General features: G+C 46.7%; 1 protein-coding gene across 8 annotated transcripts in view; it reads left to right on the top strand.

The window, feature by feature from the left end:
- adgrl2a (adhesion G protein-coupled receptor L2a) overlaps window positions 1-16,142 on the top strand; it is a 905,078-nt gene that overhangs the window by 287,725 nt on the left and 601,211 nt on the right. The window lies entirely within an intron of this gene.

Below are 16,142 nucleotides of genomic sequence, written 5' to 3'. Positions count from 1 at the left end.
CTGTGGCGCTGGTGCGGTCTGGGGAGGAGAGAGGAGAGGACTGGTGGCTTTTACACCGCGGATGCTTGGAGTCTCAAGATGGCGGCACCCGCGTTTGGTAACCAAAGGCTGCAGGGTACAGGGGAACAGTGGACCTACAAAAAGGTACCAGAGTAGGAGAACAACTCCCCCCCCCCCCACCCCCCTGTCCATTTGAGAAGGAAAACCTGAGAGAGGACTCTAGGGAAGGTGGCCACAGCAGCGGATCATCAAGGGTGTTGAAGGATTTGCTGGAGGATTGGTTCGTGGTAACCAGGGGCCCAATGGCAAATAGGGTTGCCAAAGGGGCCTCGGGTGCTGATCGATTCGAAGGTGGATCGGGGGCGTGGGTGGTGGAGAGAGGCAAGGAGGGAGGCATGGACGCCTGGATCTCGGGTTCACTGCTGGACCGGGCAAGAGGCTGTGCGGCTGGGAGGCTACAACCTCGGAAGAATCCATGGATACTCGACATCTCTGCTTCTCTTCCTCGTCTTGACAGTGGCACTGGAATAGTGGCGGCTCGGCGTGGCTTTACACGGCAAGCAGGCAAAGCAAACTTTGTTTATTTTGTAGGAATTTTGAATCTTGGATCGGTGTTCCACTCTTTAGAATTGCCTACAGGCCAATTTCTCCGTTAATCAGGAACGCCTGTTTTCTGTGGAAGCCCACAGAGTATTGCCCTCGTCATGCACAGTGTATACATCTGCACACACTTGCTGCAATTCTTTCATTTCATTGAATAATCTCCCCCACACTACCCATAAATAAACTAACGGAACATCGACTGTATCCAGTCATCGATGAACTGTTCCAATATTGTGATTACTGGTTTGGAAAAAATACTTTGAAAATTTACTTCAGAAGTTGAATAAAGTTGGATTTCCGCAAGCCAACCTCTGCATTACCAGCACCACTTATTTTCTTCACATTTGCAATGGTTGAAAACTTTGCTGGTGGTCACTGCGGTGACCTCTGTGGTGTTATTTACCATGCCTTCAAAAACAGGGCTGTAACAAGGCTTCTCATCTGACCGCAATGTCCCGTGGCTTAAATGCAAGGCGTTCTGCTCTGCACCCTTCTTGCTCTCTTTATCTCTGGCTTGCCCTCCTCCCTGACATACTCTCCATTTCCACCTGAGATCCTAATTGGAGAAAGGCCAACTTTGTGTAAATGAGAAGGGATCTAGAAGGCGTGGATTTGGGCTAGGTTGTTTTCTGGCAAGGATATGCTTGGTAAATGGAAGGCCTGCAAAGGTGACATTTAGAGAGTATGGAGTTTGTATGTTAAATTGTAAATTTAGGCATTCAGCACGGTAACAGGCCCTTTCGGCCCACGAACCCGTGCTGCTCAATTACGCTCAAATGACTCCAACGATCCCAATAAGTTTATTATTGTACCCGGAGTACCCGGAGGAAACCCACGCAGACCCAGGAAGAACGTACAAGGTCCTTCCAGACAGCAGCAGATTCGAACCCCAGTTGCTGCCGCTGTTACAGCATTGTGCTAACCATTACACTAACCGTTCCTCTCAAGATTGTGTGATGGGCAGCACGGTGGGCGTAGCGGTCAGCACAACACCTTTACAGCGCCAGCGATCGGGACCAGGGTTCGAATCTCGCGCTGTCTGTAAGGAGTTTCTACGTTCTCCCCCTGTCTACGTGGGTTTTCCCCGTGGGCTCCGGTTTCCTCCCACCATTCAAAATATACCGGGGTGTCAGCTAATTCGGTCTAAAACCTGGGCAGAATGGACTCGCTGGCTGAAATGGTCTGTTACTGTATTGTATGTCTGAATTTTTTTTTAATTTTAAAGGGCGGCATGGTTGGGGTAGCCCTTTACAGTGCCAGCGATTAGGTTCGAATCCCACGCTGTCTGTGAGGAGTTTGTATGTGTTTCCCCATGTCTATGTGGGTTTTCCCTGGGGGCTCCAGTTTCCTCCCACCGTTCAAAACATACCGGGGCTAATGGGGTGTAAATTGGGCAGTACCGACTCGTGGGCTGAATGGCCTGTTACCATAATGTCAAAATGTAATTTTTTTTAATTTAAAAGGATAGCAGGCATAAGGAGCCTTGTTTTTTGAGGGTTATTGTGGATCTGACTAAGAGGAAGAGAGAGGTGCATAAGGCAACAAGGATAAAATTAGGTACACAGATGGAAATGATATGGACTGAGGCAGGACAGTGGGAATAAGCTGTAATGTTCTATATTTCTGTGGTTCTCTCTCCGATTCACCCTGATATAACTTTTCTTCTTTCTCAGCATCTCTCTCTCTCTCTCTCTCTCTCTCTCTCTCTCTCCCTCTCTCACTCCCCTTCTCTGTCTTCCTCCTGCTTCTGCCTCACCGTTTCCCTCTCCCACTCACTGCCTACCGTTTCCCTCTCCCACTCACTGCCTATCTCTTCTCTGTGTATTGTGTCTAGTTTTTGCTTACCGTGCTCCAGGAAAAGTGACATCAGACTGGAGAGGGTGCAGAGAGTAGTTACTAGGATAATTGCCCTGAGGTGAAGGGAGGAGTTCATCAGGCTGGGTTTTATTCTCTGGGGCACAGGAGGATGAGGGGACAATCTCCTAGAGGTGTTCAAAATCATGAGTTGAATCGAATGGATGAAAACACAATTTCTTTTGCCCAGAGTAGGGGAGTCGGAAACCAAAGGACACGGGTTTAAGGTGAGAGGTGAGAGATTTAACAGGAACCTGAGAGGTCATTTTTTACACATAGGGTGGTGGGTGTACGGAATAGCTGCCAGAGAATGTGGTTGAGGCAGGTACTATTGGAAACATTTGGACAGATACAGGGATAGGATGAGTTAAGAGAAATATGGGATTAGTGTGGGTGGGACATTTTGGATGGCATGGGTAAGTTGGGCCGATGGGTCTATTTCCACCTTGTATGACTCCGTGACTCTCTCCTTCCCTTTCTAATACTCTCTTTCAATTTTTCTTTCTTTCTGCTGCACTCCCTTACCCATTTTCTGCCTTTTTCACTCTCTCTCTCTCTCGTCCTCTATTTTTCTCCACCTTTTACTCCACGCCCATTTTTTCCTCCATCTTTCTCTCCCTGGCATCCTTTTAGCCGCCGACTCTCTGCCTCTCCCACTTCCTCCTTTGCCTCTCCCTCTCTGCCTGTCTGCTGTTTACCTCCACTCCTCCCTCTGCTTCTCCCTTGCTTTCTCCTCCTTTTTCTCTCTCTTCTCCTCTTTCACTTTCTGCTTCCCCTTTCATTTGCCTCCTACTTTCCCGATTCCTTATTCTCTCCCCTTCTTCCTCCCCTCCTCTTCTGCCTGACCCCTCTTTTCCACTTACTTATTCTCTCTCTCTCCCCACTATCTCAATCTATTTTTCTCTCTCACTCTTTCTTATCTCTTCCCTTCCCTCCCACCTCACCTCCTCCCTCTCATTCAGTCCCTTCCACTCCATCCTCTCCCTCCCTCACTTCTTCCCCCTTTCCCACACCTCCCTCTCTTCCTCTCTCTCCCCCTACCTCCCCAACTCCTACCTCTCCCTCCCCTCACCCACCTCTGCTTTCTCCCTCCTCCACCATGCTCCTCTCCCTTTCCCACCCCACCCTCTTCCCTCTCTCACTCCCATCCCTCCCCTTCCACTACCCTACCTCCTCCCTCTCCCAACCACCACACCCCTCTCCCTCCTCCTCCCCATCTCCCCTGCTTCCTCCCTCCCCCTCCCACCCCTGCCCCTATCCTTCCCCTCCCTCTCTGTCCCCCTCCCCCACCTCCTCCTTTTCCCTCCCTCCCCATCCCTCTCTCCCCTCCACCATACCCCTCTCCCTTTCCCCTTTCCCTCCCCTCTCCCATCCCATCTCCCCCCCTCGCCCACCTCTTCCCTTCCCACTACCCCCTCCTCCCTCCCGACCTTCACCCCCTCCTCCCTGCCCCTCCCTCTTTCTCCCCCTCTCTCCCCTTCTCCCACCCTTTCCTCTCTCCTCCTCCCCCCTCTCTCTCACCCTTCCCCTCCCCCTCTCCTCCCGCTTCCCCTTCTCATCTTTACCATCAGCCCTTGGAGTTCTGCCCGGGTTCACTATTGACTGAGCACCACATTATACAGAACAGCTTGGGTCCTGGCAGTGTTCAGAGAGCAGAATATTTAAAAGAGCTGGTTGCTATTTACTTGTTCAATATATTGTAAAAGAACAAAAGAAGACAATGTAGGCCATCGTCTTTTCCTTTGTACTAATAAAAGTGACCAGACGCACTGTTCCATTCACCCCTGCTTGTTTCGAGTAAACAACATTCAGGTGCAGATGTTAGATTGTCTTGGTGAACATGTTCTGAAGCAACAAAAACCTTTGAGTTATGTGTGCTCAGCAGAAGATAGAGCATTGGCTACCTTGGTAATGAGATATAACTGGTTTGAGTTATGTTTATACAGAAAATGTTGGGTATTCATGTTCATTCCTGGCTCCGTCCACTTCCCTGCACAAGCCTCGTTAGAGCGAATGGAATTCTTGTCAGTATGAAGGATAATTAATGGCTCGACATGGAACTGCCGTCTGGCAGTGAGAATCACATCCTGCTACTCTGGGCATTTTATATGAAACTGCTTTTTTAAAGAAAATCCAAAGGGAATATTAACGGTGACTCTCAATGTTGCAAAAATGTTTTCCAAATCTGGGCCATAGTTCAGGCTTCTCAGTTCTGCTGCTGGTTTCAGGGACATTTGGAAAATTCCAATGGTTGGATTACTAAAATAGGTATTTAGGATTATGAGGGGCTTAGGTCAGGTGGAGATCCAGCACCTTTTTTTTAATCCTCCTGGGGCGGCAATAGCAAGTACCAGAGGTCATCTGTTGCAGGTGAGTGGAGGAAAGTTCGGGGGAGACGCCAGAGGTAAGGCTTCTACTCAGAGAGTAGTTGGTGTCTAGAATGCATTATCGGAGTTGGTGGTGGACACCGGTATGATAGAGGACATTTAAGTGACTCTTCGATAGGCACATGGATATCAGGCAAATAGAGGATTATGGGCGTGCAGGAGGGGAAAATTAGATCAATTGTGGAGTAGGTTAACACAACATCGTGGGCTGGAGGACCTGTACTGTGTTGTAATGTTCTGAGTTCTAAACTTAACCACACTGAAAGGAGCCATTCATAGAACATAGAACACTCCAGTGCAATGCTGGCCCTTCAGCCCTCGATATTGTGCTAACCCATATATTCTTTAAAAATTACACAAACCCTCCCTAACCTGTTACGCTCCATTTTCCTTCCATCCACATGTTTCCTAAATGGCCCTAATGTTTCAGCCTCTTCCACCACCCCTGGCAAGGCATTCCAGGCTCCCACAACTCTCTGAGTAAAAAGAAAACGTACCCCTGACGTCTTCCCTAAACTTCCCTCCCTTCACTTTGTGCGCATGTCCTCTGGTGTTTGCTGATCCTGCCCTGGGGATAAAGGGGCTGGCTGTCCACCCTATCTGTGCCTCTCATAATCTTGTCGACCTCCATTAAATCTCCTCTCATCTTTCTGTGCCCCAAAGAGAAAAGTTCTAGCTCTGCTAACCTTGCCTCATCAGACTTATTTTCCAATCCAGGCATCATTCTGGTAAATCTCACATCCTTCAAAGAATGAGGTGACTAGAACTGAACAGAATACTTTGTGTGGCCTCACCAGAGATTTGTAATATTACCTCACTACTCTTGAACTCAATCCCCCTATTAATGAAGCCCAGCATCCCATTGGCCTTCTAAACTATCCTATCAATCTGCGTGGCGACCTTGAAGGATATATGAATTTGAACCCCAAAGTCCCTCTGTTCATCCACACTTTTAAATAACTGACCATTAACCCTGCGCTCAGCCTACTGGTTTGTCATTCCAAAATGCATCACCTCACACTTATTGTGGTCAAATCTTTTGGAGGTGTAGGGTTAGGACATGGTTCAACAGCCTGACAGCTGTTTTTGAACCTAAAGGTTCTGGATTTCAGACTTCTGTACCTTCTGCCCGAAGGATCCCAAGAGAAGAGATGCTGGGCAGGGATGGGCGGGCGGGGGGGGGGGTGGTGGTGTGGGAGGGTGATGTTGTTCTGCAGTCAACACCTCGCATGGATGAGTTCAGTGGGCGGGATTGAAACACCAAAGTTTGCAGACACTGTGATTGTAGTAAAAAGCCAGAGAAATGGGTGAAGAACTCGGCTGGTCTTGCAGCGTCCACAGGAGGTAGAGATGTATTGCTGACATTCGGGCCTAAGCCCTTCCTCAAGATGTAACCAAAAAGCAAGCATACTTTTTATTTGAAGACTAGTGATTAATGGGGAAGAATGAGAGAACCAGATAGCATTAACATTGACTTCTCCAGTTTCCATTAAAAACTCCTGCCTCCCCATCTTCTACCCCCCATCTCCTTTCCTCCTGCTTTCTTTCCCTCTCTCCCTCACTCTCTCCCACCCCCCCCCCTCTCTCTCTCACTCTCTCTCTCTAGGCCATTTCATGTTAGGCCTCCGCCTGGAGGCCGGCTACAAGAGTGGATCTAAAACTTAAAGCTTACCTTTCAGATACAGCCCTAAAAGGCTGCCCCAGCGTCACATTCATATCAAGAGATGTCTCGTAGCAGACAGTGTCAATAGAGACGGGGTGACTGATGCCGTAGCACCACCCATCGTACATGTGCATCAGAGTAATGGCTGTCTTCCCTACCCATAATCCCCCACGCAGCTGGAACCTCCCAGAACAGTTGTAGCTGCGTGGGGGATTATGGGTAGGGAAGATGGCCATTGCTTTGCCGCGATTTGAGCCTGAGAGTGGTCCTGAAGGCCAAAGTGGCCCCTGATGGCTCTCAATGGCTCCCACTGTCCCGAAGGCTCCCACTGCCATGCCAGTCCCCGCTGCCTCGCCCGCCCCCGCTGCCCCAGTGCCTCCCACCCGCCGCCCCTCACTTTAGGGGTCATGGAGGGAGAGCGGTGAGTGGGGAGATGGGACGCGGGCTGACGGCATCATCAGCCCGCCCCTAACCAGTTGCTTACTGTGGCTGTACATTCATGTCAGGTGGTGGAGCGCTGGGCTCCGCCGATAATCCTTCCCTGAGAAGGGTGGGAACGGCACATTCAGGAAGATATGTCTTTAGCAGTAAGGGAAAAGAACCTCCGCCTTTACAGCCAGGTGTTTTCCCTGCTTGAAAGTGCCTTCTCCCTCTCTCTTCCCTTTTTCCCTCTGTCTCCTTTCACAGAGCCAAAATCAATTCTATCTTTCCTCTGATCATATTCAATTAACACCTCTTGTCTGTTAGGTTTAGACTTCTGCCCCTCCAATTCTTCCCCCTTAATCTTTAGTCTTTAATTAGAACACCCACCTGCTTTTTGCTTATACTTTGAAGATTGGGTCTGGCCCGAAACATTGGTCATACATCTTTACCTCCGATGAACACTGTGAGACTGGGCGGAGTTCGTCTGGCTTTTCAGTGTTTTTTCACTCACCTGAAAGGTGGCATCTGCAAGATGACCGTACCCGCTCACCAGCCCACTCTCAGTGCCAAGGGAACAAGGGCGGGGCTTGAGCCCTTCCAACTCGAGTCCCACCACTTGAACTTCAACAATGCAGACAACCACAGCAACCAAGGTTGTGGCCAAGTCGGCTGACTTCACAAGAGATGAAAATCTAGCCACAAGATCCTTTCGCTGCCAAAATGAGTTCCGTAAACTATTCAACAATGAAGTTCAAACGCACATTTTCTTTTCCCTGACTGCAGATGTAGAGGGAGAAAACGGCTGAAACTGATTATGTGGAAGGAAGTAATTGGGGGAGATGGTCACTGATGCTTTGTCACATCTTGTTGGTTCTTGAAAGACTTTGCTCCATCTGGAGGTTTTTTTTATCCCACTGTCTAACATGATTTACTACTCATCTCGTCATCTCTCCTACTGGTCTGTTCATAATAAAAAAGGCACTTCTCCAATATTTTACAGTCAGTGAGCTCTGTCGATGGGGGGGGAAATGGTGTTCATTTTTGAGAAGTTTCAATAAAACGATTGGCCAAATTGGAAACCACATACAATGGGGCACTGAGAATTACATGGATAGACTGGATTATTCTTCCCATTAGTGTGCGTGTATAATTAAAATAAACTACCTTATATACAGGTGCATAAGTCAAGTCATGAAACTAAATAGTTTATTTAAAAGGGGAGGTTGACTTATATGCCAGAAATACTTATCAGCCCTTAAGTTCACCGTAAAAACCCGACTGACGTCAATTTGGCATATAAGTCCCTGCCACACCCTGACACCTCCCTACCACTGGGCGCCGCAGTAACCGCTCCAACCTGGGACCCTGAGGTGCCGCTGCCACAATGCTGCCCGGTAGGCTGAGGTTCCTTCTCCCACCAGGAGCATGATGCCAGCAGTCCAGCTCTGTGGGCTGTCACCGCTGCTGCCCGGTAGGCCGAGGTTTATTTTTTAACTTACTTAACTTGCAGCTTTGTTACTTGGGATTGGGGTGTTTTAAAAAAAATTGGGTTATTCCTGAGAAGCCCGAGCAGCCCAAAAGTTGGGGGTCAACTTATATGCTGGATATACCACAAAACCCTTAAAATTAGGCTGAAAATGGGGGTCAACTTATACGCTGGTTGACTTAAACACAGAAACATAGGGTACATTTCCCAGCTTGCAAGGAGTGCGGGAACAAAAATAGATCGAAGTTGAGAGCATTGTTAGTTCAAGCAGTTCCTTAGCTTGTGATTGTGTGGGCTCACAGCCTTTTCCAGCGTCAAATCTTTCTCACACAACATATTTTCTCTCAGTCCATTATCCGGAAGTCCGCAAACTATTCTGTCTCTAGTGAGTGAGTTTTTCAAACCTCCAAACTCACAGGACTTGCTCAGTGTGCGAATCTCGGCTAAGTATTGGTCGAAGCTCAGACCGTATTTCTGGTACCAGGAGAGAAACTCGAATCTCTCAAACGAGTGCGTAGTTGGTTAAAGCAGCCTGAAAAATAAAGTTGTTTAAGCGTTAAAATCACGCAAGGTTGTTCTTCTTCAAGGAACAAACATAACATGGTGTCAGAAGTGTGTGAGCAAGTAAGAAAAGACAATAGTTCCCGTCAGGGATAAGTTAAATCCTCACACACCGATGCAGTTTACTGGCAATCTAGCAATAATTGGAAGCAGTTCAAACAGCAATTCAACATTTGTATAGAGGCTGGTGGAGCGGGAGAGACAGATGGAAAGCAGAAAGCGTCTATATTTCTACACGTGATGGGTGAAGATACCTTGGACATCTATAATCGTTTTCGAATTAATGAGAAAGCTTTCACATTGGACATATATAATGATGACAAAATTTGAGGAGTATTTTGTTCCAAGTGAAACAGAAACAGACTGCAAAAAGCCTCCCAACCCTGAAGCCTGGAGATCACAATTCTGGCACAGGGTTGACGCCAGAGGAAATAGATCCACATTCCTACCAGATCCAGGCAGAGGCTGGGACACCTCTGAGAAGGAACTGCGACCACAAGCTCGTCACCCAACACCTGCCAGTACACAAAAGGGGCCGGCACATGTAGAAAAGGAACGTGTTGTTCAGAGCTCATAGAAAGACCCAAGTACTAACGCAGCAAATGCGAGCAATGCTCCGGTGGAAACACAGACCAGACCACAAAGGACTGTTAAGCCACCTCAGAGACTGACTGAAAGCTGCTGAGTGAAATGAGTCTGGCCACGGCATGTATATACACTTGTTATGTAGACATAGTATTACGTTTGACCTTCTTAATTGTTTTTTTTTAAAAGGGGAAAGATGTGTTATTATGCATGTCAAATAAAAGAATTACGTTTCCCAGTTATCAAGGCCAGCAGGTTACGCGGGAGCAAAAGCAGACTGCGGTCGAAGTCGAGTCCGCTGTTGGTTCAAGCAGTTCGAAAATAAATAAAGTTCTTGAAGTGTTAAAACCACACAAAGTTGTTCTTCTTCAAGAAACAAACGGAACAATTAGGACCCCAGAAGTAGCATCAGAGAATATTACAGCGTGGAAACAGGCCCTTCGGCCCCAACTCACCCAGGTGCACCGAGTTGTCCATCCTCTATCTAAGCCAGTTCCATTTGCCTGCATTTGGTGCGTATCCTTCTGGTCCATGCACCTGTCCAAGGAGTGAAACGCGGAAGCAGGCAGGTGCTGTGAGTGTCGTAAAAACACCGAAATGTTGGAGGGTCTCAGCGGCTCTCGCAGAATCCACAGGAGGAAAAGATATGTATCTGATGTAAGATTCTATCCAGATCCAATTCACACCTTCTATCTGTTTGTCTGAGACACGTCTCCTGCTTTTCCTTTTAATTCAGGCATCTAACTGCTTTTTGCTCATACCCTGAGTTCCTCCAGCATTTCTGAACTTTTGTGATGTTCCTGTCAAACTCGAAAGTCTGCAGATTGTAGTAAAAACACAAAAGTCCAGGAATAACTTAGCAGGTCTCACAGCATCCATTGGAGGTAAATATATATAACATATATGTTTATCACCAACGTTTCGGGCCTATACCTATCCAAGTGGCTTTTAAATGCTGTAACTGTCCCGCCCTCTACAGGTTCCTCTGGTAGCTGGTTTCACACACCCACCACCCTCTGTGTGAAGAAGTTGCCCCTCAGGTCCTATAATATAACCATATAACCACTTACAGCACAGAACAGGCCAGTTCGACCCTATTAGTCCATGCCGTAGCAAATCCCCACTCTCCTAGTCCCACTGACCAGTACCCGGTCCATACCCCTCTAGTCCCCTCCTATCCATGTAACGATCCAGTCTTTCCTTAAACGTAACCAATGATCCCGCCTCAACCACGTCTGTCGGAAGCTCATTCCACATCCCCACCACCCTGTGCGTAAAGAAATTTCCCCTCATGTTCCCCTTATAATTTTCCCCCTTCAATCTTAAACCATGTCCTCTAGTTTGAATCTCCCCCTTTCTTAATTGAAAAAGCCTATCCACATTTACTCTGTCTGTCCCTTTTAAAATCTTAAACACCTCTATCAAGTCCCCTCTCAATCTTCTACGCTCCAGAGAAAAAAAAGCCCCAGTCTGCACAACCTTTCCCTGTAACTCAGACCCTGAAATCCTGTCAACATTCTCGTGAACCTTCTCTTCACTCTCTCTATTTTCTTTATATCTTTCCTATAATTTGGTGACCAAAACTGTACACAGTACTCCAAATTTGCCCTCACCAATGCCTTGTACAATTTCATCATAACCTCCCTACTCTTGAATTCAATACTCCGATTTATGAAGGCCAACATTCCAAATGCCTTCTTCACTACACCATCTACCTGAGTATCAGCCTTGAGGGTACTATTTACCATAACTCCTAAATCCCTTTGTTGCTCTGCACTCCTCAATTGTCAACCATTCAATGTATATGACCTATTTAAATTTGCCTTTCCAAAATGTAGCACCTCACATTTATCTGTATTAAATTCCATCAGCCATTTCTCAACCCACACCTTCAGCCTTCCTAAATCACCTTTTAATCTACAGTAATCTACCTCACTGTCCACAACACCACCAATCTTTGTGTCATCCGCAAACTTGCTTATCCAATTCTCCACCCCTACATCCAGATCGTTTAAATATATAACAAATAATAGTGGACCCAGGACCGAACCCTGAGGAACTCCACTAGTCACCGGCCTCCAATTGGACAAACAATTTTCTACCACGACTCTCTGACACCTTCCATCCAACCACTGCTGAATCCATTTCACTACCTCCTTATTTATACCTAATGCCTCCACCTTTTTTCCTAACCTCCTGTGGGGAACTTTGTCAAAAGCTTTACTAAAGTCCAAATAGACAACATCCACAGCTTTCCCTTCATCAACCTTTTTTGTAACCCCCTCGAAGAACTCAATCAGGTTTGTCAAGCATGATCTACCCCTGACAAAACCATGCTGATTACTCCCTATCAATCCTTGTACCTCCAAAAATTTGTAAATAGCATCCCTCAGAACACTTTCCATCAACTTGCCCACCACTGACGTCAGACTTACAGGCCTATAATTCCCAGGTTTGCATTTGAACCCTTTCTTAAACAGAAGAACCACATGCGCCACCCTCCAATCCTTTGGTACCACCCCCGTGGCCAGTGACATCCTAAATATCTCTGTTAATGGCCCCACTAACTGTCCACTAGCCTCCCTGAGTGTCCTAGGGAATATTTTGTCCGGTCTGGGAGATTTATCCACCTTTATCTTTTTTAACACAGTCATCACTACCTCCTCGGTTATCCTTGTATGCTTCATGACCACCCCACTATTTTTCTTTACTTCAACTGGTTCAACATTTTTTTCCCTAGTGAATACCGAGGCAAAGAAATCATTCAAAATTTCCCCCATTTCCTCAGACTTCTCACTCAGCCTACCCTCGCTATCTACAAGGGCTCCAATTTTATCTCTCACTAATCTTTTACTTTTAATGTACTTATAGAAACCCTTTGGATTTATTTCTATTCTGTCAGCCAAAGCCTCTTCATGCCTTTTTTTGGCCTTTCTAATTTCTTTCTTAAGATTCCTTCTACACTCCTTGTAGTCCTCCTCCCTGCTCTTTATACCTCTTGTACACCTCCCTTTTTCTCCTAACCAAATTTCCAATATTCCTCGAAAACCAAGCCTCCCTATGACTTCCAGCCTTTCCTTTGATCCTCACTGGGACATAACTACTCTGTACCCTCAAAATTTCTTTTTTGAATATCCTCCATTTTTCATTAACATCCTTACCTGAAAATATCCTGTCCCACTCAATACTCCCCAAATCACTTCTTATTCCTACAAAATTTGCTCTTTTCCAATCCAGAACCTCAACTTTAGGCCTCTCCTTGCTCTTCCCTAAAATTACCCTAAAACTAACAGAATTAGGATCACTAGATCCAATTGGTTCTCCAACATTAATGTCCGCTACCTGACCTAGCTCGTTCCCTAACAGGAGATCCAGTATTACACCATCCCGAATCGGTTCTTCTACTAACTGATTTAGAAAACAATCCTGAACACATTTAACGAACTCCAGCCCATCCAGCCCTCTAACCGTATGGGTATCCCAATCAATGTGTGGGAAGTTAAAATCTCCCATGATCACTACCCTATGATTTTCACACATATATGTTATCTCCCTATAAATTTGTTCCTCTAATTCCCTTGGCGCATTTGGTGGTCTGTAATACACCCCTATTAGCACCCTCTTGCCTCCTCCACCCCTCAATTCCACCCAAACAGCCTCACTGGTCGATCCCTCCATACCATCCTGCCACCTCACGGCAGTAATGTCCTCCCTAATAAGCAGAGCAACTCCTCCTCCTTTTTTACCCCAAGTATCTATCACATCTAAAACAAATGTATCCCGGAACATTAAGTTGCCAGTCCTGCCCCTCCTGTAGCCAGGTCTTACTAATTGCCACAATATCGTGACCCCAAGTATCTGTCCATGCTCTCAGCTCATCTACCTTGTTCACTATGCTTCTTGCATTAAAATATATGCATCTCAGAGAATGACCCTCACATATATTCTCTTTTTTACCTTCTACCCTAATCTCCATCCTACCTTTCTTATCTTTTTTATTCCTAGCTAGGTGGCCATACTCCCTGGACACTGCTCTCTTTTAAATCTTTCCCCTTGAACCTTAAATCTGTGCCTTCTAGTTTTATCTTGGGGGTGGGTGGGGAAACTAATATAATTTAATGAAATCAAGAGATTTGTATTGGGTGCCCATTCAAGAATCTCAAAATAAGATGCTCTTTAATCTGGTGGCTTGTGTTTTCGAACCTTCTGGCCGATAGTTGGGTGGGTGTGGAGATGAGAGGGTGACTGGGGTAGCATGCTGGAAAGCATAGATGGAGTTGGAGGGGAGATTAGTTTGAGCAGCATTCACATCGGGACAGCGGAGGGAGGGGGGGGGTTCCCTCTTAAAGTGTGGACAGGACCCTTTCTACCATGTGTTGGTAGGAGACATTGGGGACAAACGGAACTTCATTGGGCTTCTGACGAAGGAGAGGTGTTTGTACCTTTCCTTGGCCTTAGTTCAAGATTCAGGATTCAAGATTCTTTTACTGTCCTGTCATAAAACAAATGTAATATTACACAAAATTGCATTCAATCTGTTATAAGGCAGATAAAGATTTGCCATGAGCAGAAATTGCCCGGCGCCCCTTACAGTTAGGGAAGAGAATCAAAAGAGAGTCTCCTCAGCTTCACTGAATGTCCATGGATTCGTCTTCAAAGATCCTGTAGCCTCTAAAGTCCACACAGACTTCAATCCAAATCACCAACACACCAGGTCCAGATCCAAACCCCTGGCACGATCTAGAAAGCTCCAGCGCCTGAGATCACTCGGGAGCCCCTCCCGCCCTCGGCACCCTCTCGCATCCCGATTGCCATACCTCCTTGAGCCAATCTTGACCCCAGTAGTCCGCGGCTTCTAGTAAATCCTTTGGCCACATGTCGCCCACGAACAGCATGGACGGAGCCGTCAGTAGTTGGACCGGCTGGTGGATCCCTATGCAGAAGCCCTGTGTCACCACTCCCTGCTCTGCCTGGGTCTGCACCAGTGCCAGTGCCGCCATTTTTATTTTGTGTCATTGACGTTGGACCAAGGAGAATTGTTGCTGATCTTTAACCGAAAGCTCTCCACTCGCACCACCTTGTCACCAATGAGATAGGCAAGAGCATGTGCCCTGACCCATTTGCTGAAGTCGATGACCATCTCTTTCATTTTGCTGACCTTGAGGGAGAGGTTGCGATTGGAGAGGGTTACCCCATCAGGCAGCTTGGTTAGCAAAGCGACTCTGTTACAGCGCCAAGCGACCAGGCTTTGACTGTCCATGAGGAATTGGCACACTCTCCCCATATCTGCGTGGGTTTCCTCTGGGTGCTCCAATTTTCTCTCACCCTTCAAAACACATTGGGTTTGTCGGTCAATTCAGATAGAATTGTGCGACCCGGGACATGAACCGAAAGGACCTGTTGCTACGCTGTAATATGAGCCATTCATCGAGATCATTTTTGGTCACAATTCCCGGATCCTTTGATTTCTTGAAACCGAGCAGCTCATGTTCAGGATGAACGTAAGAGATGAACTTCCACAGCCCACACGGTGGAGAATTCTAAAGATTCACTTCTCTTTGAGTGAAGAAATTTCCCTTCTTTGCCTTCATAAACCACCAACCTTTTATGCTAAGACCGTGAATGTGAAAGCCAGGAAACATCTTCCTCAAGTTGAGCTTTTCAAAGCTATTGTCATCACGTTGGAGAAATTGAAAGGCTCCTCTGCAAGATGCTTTCAGCGCTTAAAGAAAAGCATTGAAATAAACTCATGTTGGTGTCAAGCAAAGCTGCAGAGACGGAAGAATTTTTTTGGTCAACTGACCGCAGATGGAGGAAGTACTTGGACGACCTGACAGCATATAGCAATATTGATTCATGGGTTTTTTTTTCTGTTAGTTAACATTCACTGATGAATATCTCTGTTGGTTTCTGCATTGGCAGGTAGTGCAGGGGAGAGCAAAATACTTGAGACTATTGTGTTCAGTTCTGGTCACCTCATTACAGGAGGAACGTGGAGGTTTTGGAGAGGGGGCAGAGGAGATTTACCTGGATGTTCACCTGGACTGGAAAATAAGTTTTATGAGGCCGGGTTAACAGCGCTGGGATTTTCTCTTTGGAGCATAGAAGGATGAGAGGAGACTTAATAGAGGGCTCTAAGATCAAGAGATGCATAGATAGGGTGGGCAGCCAGTGCCTGTTTCCCAGGGCAGGAATGGAAAATGCCAGAGAACATCTGTACGAAGTGAAGGGAGGGAAGTTTAGGGGAGGCAGGCATCAGGGGCAAGTTTTTTTACACCGAGAGCTGTGGATGCCTGGAATGCCTTGCTGGAGATTGTGGTGGAGGATGAAATATTCGGGGCATTTAAGAGACTTCTAGACAGACTTCTAGAAAGAAAATCAGGGGTTACGGAATAGGGAGAGTTTTGTCCTTTTTTTTCAAGGAATATATGGGTTGGCATAACATCGAAGGCCGAAGGGCCTGTACTGTGCTGTAGTGTTCTATGTTCTAAACGTGCAGGGTGTAGTGTCACCATAGGTCAGAGTGCAGAGCACAGCGAAAATCAGAGAAGGTGTCGAGTTTGGAGAAAAGTTCAATTAC

The sequence above is a fragment of the Narcine bancroftii genome, chromosome 5 (genome assembly GCF_036971445.1).
Source record: "Narcine bancroftii isolate sNarBan1 chromosome 5, sNarBan1.hap1, whole genome shotgun sequence".
Lineage (NCBI taxonomy): Eukaryota > Metazoa > Chordata > Chondrichthyes > Torpediniformes > Narcinidae > Narcine > Narcine bancroftii.
This window is presented reverse-complemented; position numbering and strand designations above follow the sequence as displayed.